This window comes from Podarcis gaigeae (genome assembly GCF_964106915.1).
Source record: "Podarcis gaigeae genome assembly, chromosome: 8".
NCBI classification, from domain to species: Eukaryota; Metazoa; Chordata; class Lepidosauria; order Squamata; family Lacertidae; genus Podarcis; species Podarcis gaigeae.
In genome coordinates this window covers 44,872,449-44,884,668 of record NC_139684.1, presented here as the reverse complement: position 1 = coordinate 44,884,668, position 12,220 = coordinate 44,872,449, and the positions used below count along the sequence as shown (strand labels likewise).

Here is a 12,220-nt window from a genome sequence, read left to right as displayed (position 1 = left end):
AGCTTGCACTTCTGGGAGTTCTCGGTCCACATACTGCTTAAGCCTGCCTTGTAGAATTTTAAGCATAACCTTGCTAGTGTGTGAAATGAGTGCAATTGTGCGGTAGTTAGAGCATTCTTTGACACTGTCCTTCTTGGGGATTGGGATGTAGACTGATCTTCTCCAATCCTCTGGCCACTGCTGAGTTTTCCAAATTTGCTGGCATATTGAGTGTAGCACCTTAATGGCATCATCTTTTAATATTTTAAATAGTTCAGCTGGAATATAATCACTTCCACTGGCCTTGTTATTAGCAATGCTTTCTAAGGCCCGTTTGACTTCACTCTCCAGGATGTCTGGCTCAAGGTCAGCAACCACACTACCTGGGGTATACGAGACATCCATTTCTTTCTGGTATAGTTCCTCTGTGTATTCTTGCCACCTCTTCTTGATGTCTTCTGCTTCTGTTAGGTCCTTTCCACTTTTGTCTTTTATTATGGTAATCTTTGTACGAAATGTTCCTTTCATATCTCCAATTTTCTTGAACAGATCTCTGGTTTTTCCCATTCTATTGTTTTCCTTTATTTCTTTGCATTGCTCGTTTAAGAAGGCCTTCTTGTCTCTCCTTGCTATTTTTTGTAAATCTGCATTCAATTTCCTGTATCTTTCACTATCTCCCTCGCATTTTGCTTGCCTTCTCTCCCCCACTATTTGTAAGGCCTCGTTGGACAGCCACTTTGCTTTCTTGCATTTCCTTTTCGTTGGCATGGTTTTAGTTGCTGCCTCCTGTATAATGTTACGAGCCACCATCCATAGTTCTTCAGGCACTCTGTCCACCAAATCTAAATCCTTAAACCTGTTCCTCACTTCCACTGTGTATTCATAAGGGATTTGACTTAGATTGTATCTTACCGGCCCAGTGGTTTTTCCTACTTTCTTCAGTTTGAGCTTGAATTTTGCTATAAGAAGCTGATGATCTGAGCCACAGTCAGCTCCAGGTCTTGTTTTTGCTGACTGTATAGAGCTTCTCCATCTTTGGCTGCAGAGAATATAATCAATCTGATTTTGATGCTGCCCATCTGGTGATGTCCATGTGTAGAGTCGTCTCTTGTGTTGTTGGAAAAGAGTGTTTGTGATGACCAGCTTGTTATCTTGGCAGAACTCTATTAGCCTTTGCCCTGCTTCGTTTTGAACTCCAAGGCCAAACTTGCCAGTTGTTCCTTTTATTTCTTGACTCCCTACTTTAGCATTCCAATCCCCTATAATGAGAAGAACATTCTTCTTTGGTGTCATTTCTATAAGGTGTTGTAAGTCTTCATAGAATTGCTCAATTTCAGTTTCTTCGGCACCAGTGGTTGGTGCATAAATTTGGATTACTGTGATGTTAAAAGGTCTGCCTTGGATTCGTATCGAGATCATTCTATCATTTTTGAGATTGCATCCCAGTACAGCTTTTGCCACTCTTTTGTTGACTATGAGGGCTACTCCATTTCTTTTACGGGATTCTTGCCCACAGTAGTAGATATGATGGTCATCCGAACTGAATTCGCCCATTCCCGTCCATTTTAGTTCACTGATGCCCAGGATGTCAATATTTATTCTTGCCATCTCATTTTTGACCACATCCAACTTACCCAGGTTCATGGTTCTTACATTCCAGGTTCCTATGCAATATTTTTCTTTACAGCATTGGACTTTCCTTTCGCTTCCAGGCATATCCACAACTGAGCGTCCTTTCGGCTTTGGCCCAGCCACTTCATCAGCTCTGAATCTACTTGTACTTGTCCTACGCTCTTCCTCAGTAGCATGTTGGACGCCTTCCGACCTGAGGGGCTCATCTTCCAGCGTCATAACTTTCATATGCCTGTTGTCTTTGTCCATGGAGTTTTCTTGGCAAGGATACTGGAGTGGCTTGCCGGTTCCTGCTCCAGGTGGATCACATTTGGTCAAAACTCTCCACTATGACCTGTCCATCTTGGATGGCCCTGCACGGCATACCTCATAGCTTCTCTGAGTTATTCAAGCCCCTTCGCCACGGCAAGGCAGTGATCCATGAAGGGGATACAACATTAAAACAAACAAAATCAAAGCAAGGTAGTAAATCTCAGAAATCACAAGGCTAAAACTATTCAACAAGAGAATAAAATAAATTTTAAAGGCTTATGCAAACAGAAACATCTTTACCCAGAACCAAAAAGAGTGGCCACATTCACACCATTCATTTAAAGCATTATTATATCACTTTAGACAGCCATGGTTTCCGCCAATGAATTCTGGGAGCTGTAGCTTGTTATGGGTACTGAGAGTTATTAGAAGACCCATATTCCTCTCACAGAGCTACAGTTCTCTGAGTGGTTTAATGGTCAATCTCACTTCACAGGGAACTCTGGGAATTGTAGCGCTGTGAGGGGAATAGGAGTCTCCTAACAACTCTCTTTGGTGCGACGTGCTTGCAGCTCAGAACACAGACGTAGCCTGGATCAATAACTCAACCCTTGCTGTGTTGCATTCAGCAAAATAACTTCAGCTCATTATAAGACATTCAACATCCTTCCTGGATTCCTCCTCTCTCCTCCTGGAATCCCAGCCATGTACTTTCTTATGAGGAAACCTAATTGTAAACAGCCTCTGCCAAGAAGGCTTTGAAAAATGTTCCCTCATTAGTTGCTTAACCTTCCTGAATAATAGATGAAACAGATTTTTTTAAAAAGTGCAATTCATCTTTAGGGCTCTGTGTCATAAAAATGTAAAATAATGTAAGCAGAGCTCAGTCATCATGAATGCAGTGAGAAAAAGCAGTCCCTTTATCCATTTTAAGCTGTAGTGAATAACAGAGGTGAGAGATTATCTAACTCAGGATTGTTATCAAAGTCGCCTATAAAGAGATGTGGTTCCTTTGGCTACATTTATTATAACAGAGCTGTGAAGCCTTCAAATTAAGCTCTTTTTTCCTTGTCTATCCCCAGCGTTGCATAATTATTCTTGCATTATTTAAAGAAGACATCCCATTCCTGCTTAAATGCAGCACTGGAAGAGTCTGGGTTGGATTTCCTACTGGTTTTTAAAAGGTTAACAGCAGCTACCACTGAAGTGGAGAGTTCATCTGATCAGGACTGTCACACTCCTTGGTGGTTAGCTAGTTTAAACTCTGGACTCTGGGCAGGGGGTGCTCTTTAGATCACATTTGCTTTACTGAAGGGCCACGATTCTTCATAGGCAACCTTCTGTGGGTCACATGCCTGTGGTGCACAGGGCCAGCCATAAAAAAGAAAGTGGATGGTGCAATGGGCGTGACTCTTTCCTTTGTTATGGTGGGCTATATCAGAGGTAGCTCTAGTGACCCAGAGCTTCTGGAGCACCCCAGCAGGCACAAACACTACCGTGTGCAATGGGAGAGGCAGGGGGCGCCAGATTTCGGCATCACAAAAATTTGGGACACCAAGGTCTGCCACGAGCTACATTTCCAGCCCTTCCCCTCACAGAACTACAATTCCCAGAGTGGTTTAAGAACCAATCCCTCTTCCCAGGGAACTCTGTACAGTGGTACCTTGGGTTAAGAACTTAATTCGTTCTAGAGGTCTGTTCTTAACCTGAAACTGTTCTTAACCTGAAGCACCACTTTAGCTAATGGGGCCTCCTGTTGCTGCCGGCCACTGGAGCACGATTTCTGTTCTCATCCTGAAGCAAAGTTCTTAACCTGAAGCACTATTTCTGGGTTAGCGGAGTCTGTAACCTGAAGCATATGTAACCTGAAGCGTATGTAACCTGAAGTACCACTGTATAACATTACACACCATGTGGAGAAAGCGAATGAGGAGAACCTATGTTCATTCTCTCTGAATACTGGAATTTTGGGACATACAATGAAGCTGAACTTCAGGCTAGTATTTATTCACACAGCACATACTGTAGTTAAGTCATGGAATTTGCTCCCAAAAGATGCGGCGACGGCCACCAACTTTGATGGCTCAAATAGACGTTTGGATAAATGAATGTAGGATAAGGCTGTCAATGGCTGTGTTCCACCTCCTTTGTCAGAGGCTGCGTGCCTCTCAATACCAGTTGCCAGGTATCGCAAATGGGGAGAGGTCTGTTGCACCCAGGCGCTGCTGGTGCCCATCTGCTTAGCCATTGTAAGAACAGGATGCTGGAGTAGATTGGCCTTTGGCCTGATCCAACAGGGCTCTTCTTATGTTGTTAAGGCAGCTCCCTTTGTTCCTCTCAGATTTCAAACCTTATACTCATGGTGCATCACTATAGAGAAATGCATTTTGGCTGCCGCATCTGCCGATGGACTGCAGTGTTTAAACTGACCCTTAGCTTGCCAAGGAAAATTGAGGAAAATGCAGGCCTCTCTTTCAGGGGTCTAATAAAAGTTGGGTGTTACCATTCTTACATTGTACTGATGTTAGATGATGACAACGATCCTGAAGTCTTTCCCCCACCCTTCTCCTGTGGCCTGTCCCCTGTGCTGCCTCTTTTGCGACTAGCTGGCTGAAGGTAAGTTGAACCAGTAATGAGTCAAAAAAAAGTTTTTATCTGGTTTCCTCCACTCCCTTCTCTCCCTGGCATTAGTAAGGCTTGGAACAATAACAGGATGCAGGATGGGAAAAAGGCGGACACCCAGCTGGGAAACCTTGGAGACTGTAAAGCTGAACACTCCCTGTATTGCTTAATGCAGTGAAATAACGGATTTCACTTAGTTCTTTATATTCACTCTACTTTATCCAATCGAGGCTTGGAGGCTGATTTCGGATTCTTCCTGATTTGGAATAAAGCCCAGCCCAGGTAAGAAACATGGTCTTTGGGGAGTGAGGAAAGAGAGAATTGTTCTTGGGATTTTTAAATCTGCTACTTAAAAGCAGCTTTGTCAAAGTTTGGTGGACTAAGGTTCCCTTTAAAACATTGTGGTAGAACTTTGGCCCTCCAGATGTTGCTGAACTACAACTCTCATCAGATCCAACAGGCATGGCCAATGGCCAGGGATGGTGAGAAGTGTCGCTCGGCAACATCCAGAGGATCAAAGGTTCCCCACACCTGCTTTAAAGCATCCAATAGTCCAGGATGTACTTTTACAACAAGCTAGCTTTCTTGATCCTGCCATTGTACACAAACTGCGTTGCTGGGAAGGACTACCTGGAGTTGCCATAACAATCTCAGATGGCAAAGCGGAGGATTTGTGTTTTTGAGAAAGGGTGTTCAGGTCAGGTCACCAAGAACCCAAGGCGCTGCCAATAAAAGTATAACAAGGAAATTGAGGGGTGGGGGACAGAAAGATGTTCAGTTATCCAATGTGTACCTGGAGAGCCTTAATGCAAACGTTTCTGTGTGAGAGACAGGAAAGCTTTCCCCAAAGAATGCTAGGAGCCATAGTTTGCTAAGCATGCTGGGAATTGTTTTGTGAGGGGATTAGCTGTCTCCTCACAAACCTCAGCAGCCAGGGAACTGCAGGTGGTATAAGCATGCTTCAAATGTATCCTGTCTGTGTGACCTTAGAACTAATATATGCCTTAAATTTTGTCATGTGGATCGGCACCATGTAGCTGATTTATGTTAAATGAAATAGCCTGAGTTAGACTGGGCCCATAATATAAAGAATGAGGGATGGTGAGTGGACTGGGACCACAGAGCAACAAAGACTTAAAACCACCCTTCCCTCATATCATGGTCCTGATCCAGCTCAGGGGAAACAATACCATCTATTTATTTAACAAAAATCATCCACACAACACCAAACCATGTGTAGTATTCAATTAAGGTTTACTCAGAGTAAGTCTATTGTAATTGATGGGCCAAACCTAGTCATGTCTGTTCATTTCACTGGGTCTGCTATGAGTAAAACATATTTTTGTACCACCCTATGTAAAAAACATAATGTATACATTGACACTTGTCTACTGTAAAAGTGTCAGATTTTCTTTCTAACAAATACTCTGCTAATATGTGAAAACACGGGCTGTAGCTTATTGCTGAACATATGTAGATGAATCAGAAATAAGACTTACAGAGTCAGATACATATGTGTATATATTGGCTGTTCTATCAAAAATTGATAAAATGGCCTTGAAAGCTTGCTTTGATATCTTACTGGTTTGGGACAATAAACTGAGGCACAAGCCAGACAAGATGGAAATGCTCTTAACAGATGTTGCATCTGCCCAAGTGAGTGCTGTTCAGCCTCTTCTGGTGTGGGCTGCACTCTCCCTAAAGCAGGGGTGTTGAACTGAGTCTGGCTAGTAAACCAGACCTTGACCTCTCGCAAGCCTTGTTGGTCACTTTGAAAGGTGGGCAGGGTTGTCAAATTTGTCAGTCACTTGACATCACCACAATGCCAGGTGAAACTTTTTAAACTTGTTTTCATTTGAAATCAAGTCAAAAGGGCAAAGCCTCAGGGGGTTTCAGGTTCGGCCAAGCAGCTGATGCGTGACACCTGCAAGCCCTGCTTTAATCCATCAGGGAGTCATGTCTTTACCTGCCTCATATTTGACAAAATATATGATGTCAGGATAGGTAGGCATAGCTTGGGGAAAATGGTCTTTAGAAGGCTTACTTAGACTTGCAGGACAGAGGTGCCCAGCCACCACACTTAAGGTTCAGAAAGGATAGGGAAGAGATTTGGTTCAGCCTTTCTGAAATATGAGAATGAAAAATACAGCTAGTCTTCAACATCAGTTCTTCTCCAGAATTTTGCAATGTAGTTTTCCTATCCCCAGAAAATATGTACAAAGATGCATATAATAAAAGAAAGTGTGCATGGAACACTTATATATGTTATAATAATATACAAAATTGCATTGTATTAGGGGAAATTGCACAAAAATGTGAATATTAGACAAAACAGCCTACAAAATATGTGTGCGTTAGGATGTTAGTATAATGTCTTATAGAGCTGTTGTAATGATGACTGAGAAAATGCATAAAAAATACTTAGAGCACTGGAAAGAGCTATGCAGTCTTTTATCTATTGTTAAATATATATATTTTAAAAACTGATATATGTCTGGAGAAAAGGTTTCTGATTTGTTTTTAGTTCTCAGATGAGCAATTCACTTTGTCAAGTTTTGGGAAATGAGAACACACATCAGCCCAGAATAACTGGTTAGCTTCACGTATGCAAAGTCCCAAGCTGTTTTAGGCTTCAACCATTCATGTGAAGATTATAGCAAAAACTGTACAGATTCAAGTATGAAGCTTAATTTATGTAGAAGCAGGAAAATGCATGTATGAATAGGGCTGCCAACTGTTCAGACCCCAAGATGCAAAGGGGCAAAGAGCTTGTGAGCAGAGAGGTGGAACCTGGCAGATCAAGGGGCCCTTGTGGAATGGGGCAAAGTGGGGGTTCTGTGGGGGCAAATGACTGCATGTGGAAGGTCAATGCAAGATCTTCATCATGCCCAGTGTCATGAGGGTGGAGCCTGATGGGGTTGGAGGAAGAGGGAAAAGCAAATGGCAAACATTCTCAAACTTAGCAGAAAGTCACCCTGAGATATTACTCCATTCCCTGGAGAGCCCAAAGGTCAGACTACACACTCTGGTCCCTTCCAGATGACCTGTTTATTGAACCTCCATCCTGATTTGTTTGCAGAGAGATCATTGGCTACTTAATGAGCATTTGCTCTCATTTGTTTACCATTTGTTCACCATAGTGTCAGAGCAAGTGTTATCCTGCACTTTCTGAGGCATTTTCCTATAGCTTTCCTTATGACAAAAAGTTTATGGGGGTGGGTTGTGGGGGCTGTTTCACAAGAGCTGCCAATGAGTTTTAATTGCACAATTTGAATTAGCTGGTACGTGGTCAAAAGCCACCCCAAAGGAGTGATGGCATGGAAGTGCCTTGTGTGTTGAGAAACTGAGGAGACCTGGATTCAAATCCTCACGCAGCATGAAGCTCCTGGGTGACCTTGAACTGGTCGTCCCATCTCTCTCTCAGCCAGGTTTGTCCTGAGGATAAAGCACAGAAGACCTTGTACACCACCTTGAGCTCTTTGGAGGAAAGTTGGGGTTCCATAAATAAAATAACAGAAGAGATCAAGGGGTAAACTTTCACTTAAACAGTTAACAGTTTGCAAAGAGCTTTGCCAAGCTGAATAGACTTGCCTCATATCCTGCTTTTGTTGAAGCAAAATGGAGTAATTGAAAACAGGATATATGTAAAGGGATTTGTATAGTCTTTTTAACCTTTGGAGGCATTTTTGATGGATTGTCTTTGCCAAGTTGAATTGTATGAACATCAGATACTATTTAAAGAGAAATCCCTCTCTTTCTCCTCTTCTCAAGAAAACAGAAATCACATGGCTTCCTAGCACAGTAGTAATTGGCATTTGAGTGCCCTTCTTCGACAACAGAGGGAGGAGATGTTATTTGGGTGTTTGTTTGCATTTGTTAATTTATGCTAGATGGGGGGAAAGCAGAAGCAGGTTCGGTTTCTTGCAGCACAACAAACTTGGCTGCAAAGTGCAGGAAAATCTACAAACATACCCTTTCCTTTTAGGGTACCCACATGTTCTACTTCAGTTGTCTATTTGAAAGTGTTGCCTGTTTGAATTGCTCAAAGTCCAGTCCAGCATCAGTTTAAAGAAGGGAGAGTAAGTTGCTAAGTTGCTCACCAAAAATTATCACCTGGATAGCAAACAGGGGTCACCTCACCACAGTCTTCCACACTGTGGCAAGAGGTATTCCTAAATGACTTGATGGGTGGGGCAGAGCTGCTATGGCAGCTTCCCAGCATGTGGGTGGCTGCTGCTGGAGAAGGAGGGGTGAGGTGATGGGGAGTCAGGCATGGTGCAAGCGCACCAGCAGGAGTGCCAGATTGCATTTTACACCATGCTGACCTCTCCACCCACTCAGTAAGCAACAGTAACCCACCTGCTGGGAAGCTAGCATAGTGGCTCTGCCTCATCTAGTGAGCAGCTTCTGGAGGCACTGTTTTGAATGACAGTAATTATTTTTTCCATTTCTAACTCTCCATATGCATTGGCATATGCAAATTGTATGTAGACCTGTATACTGTTTTGTCCTCTTATTTTGATGGTGCATAAGTAGCCATCCTTGAGTGATAGCAGTGATAGCGGTGGGGGGTAGTTTCTTACAATGCAATCGATTTGGCAGGGTATACATGAATAATGGGTGTGAACCACACACACACACACACACACACACACATATTCCTTTTCAAGCTAGGCTAGGCATAGTCTGAAAGAACATGAAATAGCTGAACCTAAGCAAGTTTGAATTTGGTTAGTACCTGGATGTACGACTGCTTGTTATGTGCCCTGAGTTTGCTGCCTTGAGTTCCCTAATGAACAAACTGCACAAACCATTGCAACCAAAACAGATAACCATGGTCAGATTTTGGGACAAGCATTCATGCTTTAGTAACCCCCAAAATGGACTTCTTCCATTCACTCTACATGAAGCAGTCCTCTATAAACATCCCAGAAACTTCACTTGGAATAAAATGCCACATCAGACTTCTTACTGGGTGAAGTATTTCACTCCAGTATCATTCAGCCTGTCTTTGCTACATAAGCACATAAAGCATAAGAAAGGGGAGCATGTGGTCCTCCAGAAGTTGTTGGCCTGTGGTCAAGGATTAGGGGGATTGTAATCAAGCAATCACCAGGGGACCACAGGTTCCCCACTCCGGAAAGGAGAACAGTCCTGCTGGATCAAACCCAGGCCTATCTAATCCAGCATTCTGTTCTCACAGAAGTCCACCAGATGCATACAGGAAGATAACTTCTGACAAGGAGTAGGAACTGCATCAAAGAAAAAAGGAGGGCGTATCCAGCATTCCCCCCCCTCATTTTCTGACTTCCTCTATGCTTATCTGTACACAAACAGAGAAATGTGAAAGCCTCCTTATCACTTGGTGGCGCGAGGAAGTTCTACCAGTTACCCTGGTGCTCCACGGGATATCATCAATGCTCCTAAGAAATTATCTTATAATGAATTGAAGCATCTAGCTCAGTATTGACTACAGACAGTGCTCACAAAGGAGCACCCCCAACCCTACCTAGAGATGCTGGGGATTGAATTTGGGGCCTTCTGCACCCAAAGCAAATGCTATACCACTGACAATGAGATCTTCCCACTTTTTTCCTGTTGGGGTTGGGGGGAATCCTAGAGCTATGATCTCCTGCAATCTGACCTGCCCTCCTCATACACCACTGCCTGCTAGATTAGACCAGAGGCCTATCTAGTCCAGCATTCTGCTCTCATAACCACCAATGGGAAGCTGGCAAGCAGGACATAAGAACATCAGGAGTGCCCTGCTGGGTGAATCTGCCAGTTTTGGTTCTCTTAGCTCTTAGTTCTCTTAGTTCTCACATGAAAATTTGCCAGCATTTTAGTGCATGATAAACTCATGCTGGTGTGTAGATTTCACTAATATGCATGTTTCTACTAGCAGTTTCCCCTAATTTCATGCATTTTGCATGTTATTATTTCTATTTCCCCTAATATATTCATTTTTGTACACATCATTTGGTTCAAGAAACACATCACAAAATTCAGAGAAGGGAGAATTTTGAAGGATCCCTGCATTTCAGTTCACATATCGTTTTGAGAAATGTGAATTTAGTAGCTTCTCGCTAAAATAAGAACAAACCTGAATTCCCTGCCCGATCCCTACCCAAGCTACATTAATCCATTGTCTTTGTCTTGCCAGGGATAGAATAGCGTGACCTTTAGGTCTCCCATAGTATCGATTGAAATCACTGGAGTTTCCATTCTTCTGCCATCTGCAGGAAGCCAGCCATCTGGCCGTCCTCTGCCCATTCCTCACTTCCCAGCCAGCTCATGGAAACCTTCTGACAGCACAGAGCTGGAACTGAACACGTCCGCAGAGTCAGGGTCACAGTTTCTCATTCTTCAAATTTTAAACTCAGTTCTCCACAGTTCTACAGCAATTTGAGAGTTATTGTTATTTTTTAATCCTCATGAAAACTCACCGGTAGTTTGGTGTGTATTTCTCCTAATAAACACATTTTTGTATGCAGTTTCCCTAGTGTACTCATCTTTGCAAGCAAATTCCTCTAATGTAATGCATTTTTTATGTTATCTTCATGGATATATTCATTTTTATGCATGCTTCCCTTTAATATATGCAGTTTCATAAACATTGGTTGGTTGGACAAGTGTATCACAAAATTCAGGTAAATGCAAATTTTGAAGGATGACTACATTTCAGTCCTTGTATTGTTTCAGAAAGTGTGGATATGATAAATTCACCTTTAAATGTGAACAGAACCCAATTTCTTCCCCATCCCTACTCCCAAAGAACCTTCGTGAATGGTGAGATGTGGTTGTTACAGACTAACCACTCCCTTTCAAAAGATCGGTTTTGTAGAACTATTTTACAAAGCCACTCCAGCTGTGAACTTTCTTCCTGGCACTCAGCACACTTTTTGCTCTGCTCAGAGCTCTTGGGTGCCAAAAGGAACTTAAAATGGGTGGAGATGCAAAACAATGTGATCTCATGAACAGTCAGAGGCTTGCAAACTGTTGGCTGTTGCCCTCTGTCACCTCTGTGCCAAACTGTAAATGTTGTATCTTTTTCTAGCTCACTCCCAACAACATCATCCAGGCCAAGAAATCCTAATAAGCACAGGTTCTATTAAGGATCTGAATGTGAAAAGTGTTTCCTGCTGAAATAAGTAAAACTAAAAGCAACTGTGTGATCACAGAAGTAATTAAAGCTATGAGGCCCACTCATAGCTAGTTTACAACATGGTATGGGCATTTCCTTTGCTAGGTCATATTTATCTACTCATGAAGCAACATGGGTACAACAGGGCCACACATTTAGATCCATCCCTGAGATCATGCAAGCCTTCCCAGTTTCAAACACACGGATAGTGTTGGGTGAATCTGGACCTCAAAAACACATTGATGGTTTAACATTAAAAAAAAATTTCCCTGTTCTATCTGTTAGCAAAGTCACTTAATTAACACAAAGTCCAGAGAGAAAATACCTGATATCACTTTACTGAGCAAAACTGAACAAAAACAGAGTATAATTTGAGGAGGAAGGAACAGAGAAGTTTTGCCTTTCTTTCTTCAGGCCTTGCAGAGAAATTTAATTCAGTTCACATTATATGCAGAATTTATCACATTTGCACTTTCCTAAATACTATGAGAAGTGAAACATAGCCTTCCATTGAAATTTGCACTTATTCAAACTTTGTAATGCAATTCTCTAACCAACCAGTGTTTACAAAAATGTATATATTAGGTAAAA

General features: G+C 42.4%; 1 protein-coding gene across 2 annotated transcripts in view; it reads left to right on the top strand.

Moving 5' to 3' along the window:
- The first annotated feature begins 4,468 nt into the window (after positions 1–4,468).
- The window catches only part of CDH5 (cadherin 5), a 31,744-nt gene continuing 23,992 nt past the window's right edge, over positions 4,469–12,220 (top strand). Inside the window, exon 1 of one of the 2 annotated variants that reach the window (XM_083753527.1) lies at positions 4,469–4,767. The gene's annotated coding sequence lies outside the window, so the exon portion shown is untranslated. The remainder of the gene's footprint in view (positions 4,768–12,220) is intronic. The other variant, XM_083753526.1, reaches the window with a different exon arrangement.